This window comes from Tenrec ecaudatus, chromosome 17, assembly GCF_050624435.1.
Source record: "Tenrec ecaudatus isolate mTenEca1 chromosome 17, mTenEca1.hap1, whole genome shotgun sequence".
Taxonomy (NCBI): Eukaryota; Metazoa; Chordata; class Mammalia; order Afrosoricida; family Tenrecidae; genus Tenrec; species Tenrec ecaudatus.
In genome coordinates, this window is record NC_134546.1 from 36271200 (window position 1) to 36276294 (window position 5095).

Consider the following 5095-nt stretch of genomic DNA (forward strand, 5'->3'; position numbering starts at 1 on the left):
TAAATGTTTTACAGTTCTGAAAAGGTTATTACTAAAGTTTTCTAAGACATGAAAATTTAATTTCATGAAGTAACATGATATACAACACAGGTACGTACAAGTACATTAAAAAGTAAGCATCATTTGAAACTGATGGTGGCAGCAATTATATAATTATGTTGATCAAATTGAATTACAGATTGTTATATCTACACGAGCTCCCAATAAAATGATTAATTTAAAAAAGAATTATTTTAAAATGGTGATAGTTGTACAACTCAGTAAATTCACTAAAAGTCAAAAAATAAAAAGTAAACATCAGAAAACGAATAGGATAGTTCAACTTAAGTCATTCAGATTGTCTCTGAAGTTCAGTTATTGATAATTTAGTCTTTATTTCCAAACGAATCAAATCAGACTACATTCATTAACTTATTTTATTACATTTCCATTGCATCCCACACAATATAACAGTTTAACAAATGCTTGGGGGAAAAAAAGGTTTTGAGCATTTAAGGCAGAAAAACTTTCTTAATGCGAAGTAACAATAAGGGAGGGCATGAAACTGTGTATGCAAAAATTACCTGGATGATATATAGAAAGGAAATATATCAAACTATTAGCATGTTAGGTTAGGATAGTAAAATGGTGGGTGGGCCTTTCTCTGTTTTATATTTATCTTAACTTCAATAATGTAATTAAAACGTTATAGTATCAATTTTCAATAGGCATGCTTTCGAATTCAAAAGTAATAACCAGCATACTCACTATTTTACCCATTCGTTTGTTTTTCTTTTGAGCTAATAAAATTTGATTGTTCAAAATGTACAGTTGGTTGGACCTGCTCACGCATCTTCACCGGCTGCTGGGCGTCTCCACCCTTGATGTTCCTGGTGTCAGTTTCTTGAGCTCTGTGCTTTGAAACCAGCTGCTAAGTTCTTTACTCAGCAGCTCCTGGAGGGCTGCCCTGGCCAGGGAACCACAAATCTTCAGGCTCTCAGAGACAACAGCTGGGTTGACAAGCTTATAGTTGGGAACTTCTTTACAGAGCTTGTCAGGTGTCGCTTTGTCCAACAAGACCAGGTTGTTGAGCATGCCCCGAGCTTTGCCTTGGGACCACTTCTTCTTCTTGGCCTTGCCCCCAGATGTGTTCACTGGGTCTTTGTCCTTCTTGACCCACTTCCCGGCATCCTTCTTCTTGTCGTCCATGGGCGGCATCCGGAAGCTCAGAGAGCAGCTGCCACCGCAGCAGCCTCGCAAAGATATCGGACAAAAAGACTCATTGGTTTTAAAACGTTACATTGCTTCCTTTGTCTGAAGGAGAGAGTGCACTGTGGTTAAGAGCATGCCGAAAGAGTTAGCTGGTCCTGGGTTCGGTATCACTCTCTAGCAGTGTGAGCCTCAGTGTCTTCACCCGCAACCTGGCCATGGTCATTAAACTACTTCATAGAATTCTACTCTGAATTCAATAGTGTAATGGATAGGAAGAAATCACTTAGCATCATGCACATAGTAAGCAGTTCAAAAATATTAGATAGTATTTTTATGCCTATGAGCGTGTTTTTATAGGGCTAGTTGCTGGCATTTTCATTAGTCACCTAATATCTATATTTTATAGCTTGCTCTGCCTGTACACTTATTACTAGAAATGTCTGTTCTTCTCCATAGTCGGTGAAGTAGACTTGAATTGTCCAAGAGGAGAGATCACTATGAGCCAGAAGCAAGGAAAAAATATATATATATAAATGGAAATTTATATGATATGATATTGCTGTTGTTGTTAGGACTCAACAGAATGAAACGCTGCCTGGTCCTACGTTGTCCTTACAATTGTTATGTGTGCGCCCATCGTGACAGTCACTGTGTCAATGCTTCTCAGTGAGGTCCTTCCACTTTTACACTGACCATTTTCCAAGCTGTGGTAGTAATATAATCTGTTGTCAATTTGAGACTTACGAGTGAATGGGGTGGAGTTTAGCCTGCCAGTCAGGTCGTGGTTTGATGACGTCATTTGGAGGCGCTAAGGAGATAAATAGATCGCTGGAGGCAGGACACACTCACACTCCCTGCAAGACATCACTTTTAAGAAGCTACATGGAGCTATGCTAGAGCCCTGGAGCTGAAGGAGCCGTGTGGAGACCCCTGTCAGTGCTGAGAAGCTTCCACTGCCACTGGATCCACAAGACTTTCCACCCACTGACTTGCGATCTTCCTGCATTTGGCATCATTGCATGTGTTTCATAAGTCTGAAAAGGGCTTTATAGATTGGTATTGGACACATGGGCTAATATTGGATTTATGGATTTGATCTGGACTGGGCTGGGACGTTTTCTCAATATTCAATTGCTCTTATATATAAAGCTCCTTCTTATACACATATACTGTCTATGAATTTGTTTCTCTAGTCTACCCTGACTAACACACAAGCATAATGTCCTTTCCCAGGGATTGATTTCTCCTGAGAACTGCCTTCCTGATCCTTAGAAGTTTTGCCATCCTCAATTTTTTCCCTCAATAGTTTTATTGTCACATAATTTACATATCATACCACTCGATAGTTCAATCATATCAAGAAGAACTGTGTAGTCATTAACACATCAATTTTAGAACATCCTCCACCCTGCCATGGTTACATCACCTTTAAAATGAGTTGTGTGTTCCCCCTGAAGAGTCAGTCATCCAGTGCCATTGGATCCACAGGACTTTCCACCCATGGGCCTGTGATCACCCTGCATTTGGCATCATTGCATGTGTTGCAAGAGTCTGAAGAGGAATTCATGAGCTAATATCCAACTTACGGACTTGATCTGGACTGGGCTGGGATGTTTTCTTGATGCATAATTATTTCCTGATATAAAGTTCTCTATTACACATATATGAGTGTCACTGAATTTGTTTCTCTAGTTAACCAAGTCTAACACAGTAAGCAATGGCGTCAAGGAGAGTAAGTGGTTGTATTCACCATAGAAATACATGTTTACATTGGTGTACATGTTTATAATATTTGCATGTTTACATGGATTTTTATGAATTTCCCCCATCTTATGGAATATAGGGGAAAATATTGAAGTTTAGTGAAGAGCTGTTCTAAATGGTTTTATATAAAATACTCATTACATTTTCAAAATAGCCCTACAACATAAGTATTATTAAACTCCCCTTTTACACGTGAGGGGGCTGGAGTATCGGTGGATTAAAGACTTCTCTTAAATGTCACAATGACAAATGGTGGAAGTAGAAAGTTTGAACCCAGACAGCCCAACCCCAGTCTTTATGGATCAACATTTACAGTCATTGCTAGGAGTTGAATTTTGTAGTTTCTTCCCCCTGATGGTGTAGTGGTTTTGTATTGGACTGCTAACCTCCAGGTCATCATTACCAGACCTCCGAGGGAGAAAAAGGGGGCTTTCTACTCCGAGACTGAGTTAGTCTCGCAAGCGCACAGGGTCAGTTTTCAGGGTCGCTGTGAGTGTTTTCAGGGTCGCTGTGAGTGGCATCGACTTGATGGCCTTGACTCTGGTCTGGGGCTGTTCTCGCATGCTGTTGTTGAGTTGAATTTTTGCTTGGATACTTTTGAAGAAGTCTATTTTGGACAGAAAAGGAATTACATTTCTTTCCCTAAAAAGAATGATGTTATCCTAAAACACAGGTAAGCCTGGTGAGAACTGAGGATCCATGCTATAATTCCGCTCAATTCAAGTTCACAAAGCTTATGTCTAGTGACTACTATGTGCCGGGCTTTGTATGTGCACCAGGGCACAGCAGTGACTAAGACAGCACGATTGCTGCCCTAGCATGATGAAGCTTCCATTACTGAGGGGTGCGTGCTGTTTTCCTCATGTGGGTTAGTGAAGGAAAAACAAAACAACAGCCTGGTGGTTTGGATGTGCAATAAAATACGAAAGGGGCGCCAGGAAGAGGTGATGACCTTTCCTAAAACTTTTTTAAATGGATATCCTAAAGCAGCACCTTCTTCAGTCTTTAAGTTCTTGTGGCCCTCGAAGAGCTTGTGTTTATATGGATTTTTATTAAATCAGAAACCAAAACTGAAAAATTAAAAAATGACTAAGTTATTGAAAATCACAAGAAATTAATCATGTGTTACTTAATGAAACACATGCTTTAAAGAAATTGGTGAGGGGCCTTGGAATATTTTATGTTTGGCTATGCTAATCTCTTTGATGTCATGTTTAACCGAAGATAAGTAGACTTTCCTGTCTGCATCTGCATTCGGTTTGTCACTTTATTTGGTTTTGGTTGAAACAAACGAAGAAAATCAGGCATTATACAGCTAGTTTGTTGAATAAAGGGAAGAGTTCAATAGTCTTTTAAGATAATTGTGAATATCCTACGTTGATATTTTATCAAAGTTTGACAAGTTGTAGTTTCTTGCAGATTAATTAAACCGGCAGCCTGAAACGTTTCACACCGTTGAATTAAAGAAATCCACTTGACTAGCTTAACGTTATGTGAATACTTTCCCCATGCAGACCCATTGTATACCACATGCATTGGTTGCTCAGAAACGATCGGCTCGCTGAGTTATGCAGATCTCCTAGATGTTGGCATATTTCATTAAACAAAACAAAAAGGCCTTTATTAATGTCACCAACAATCTCATTGGAAAGGTCTTTAAATACTGAGAAGCTGTCAAGTTCACAGTGGCTGGTATAAGTTTTCCAAAATTCTCATTTTCCCTGGAATATAAATATTGTCAATTGTTTTCCTTGAAATGACAGGCCCACTTGGCTCATTTTTCAATAAATGTCAGACACCCAAATTTGAATAGCCCTAATTTGTCGATCAGTAATTCTTTTAAATAAAAACGGTGTTCTGTGCAAAAAGCAACCACGTTCAGCTCCAAGTCAAACCATAAATGGTTTTCCTCAAGATTGTCACCATCTTCAGCGTGCAGCACTGGTCTTCCATGGACACTTCCCATTTGTCACACAGATATTAAGACATACACACACACACACACACACACACACACACATACACAAAGACATGTTCACACAGATCAAGAGGCAATACAATTACAGATTTTTACTGCTTCGCATGGGACATTCTTGCGTGGCACCAGGTTTTGTCTGTGCAGGGCTGTGGATTATTTAAT

At 39.3% G+C, this 5095-nt stretch overlaps 1 pseudogene; it reads right to left on the reverse strand.

Annotated features, from left to right (window-relative positions):
- Nucleotides 1–801: 801 nt before the first annotated feature.
- Nucleotides 802–1197, reverse strand: LOC142431109 (small ribosomal subunit protein eS25 pseudogene; annotated as a pseudogene).
- Nucleotides 1198–5095: the final 3898 nt, after the last annotated feature.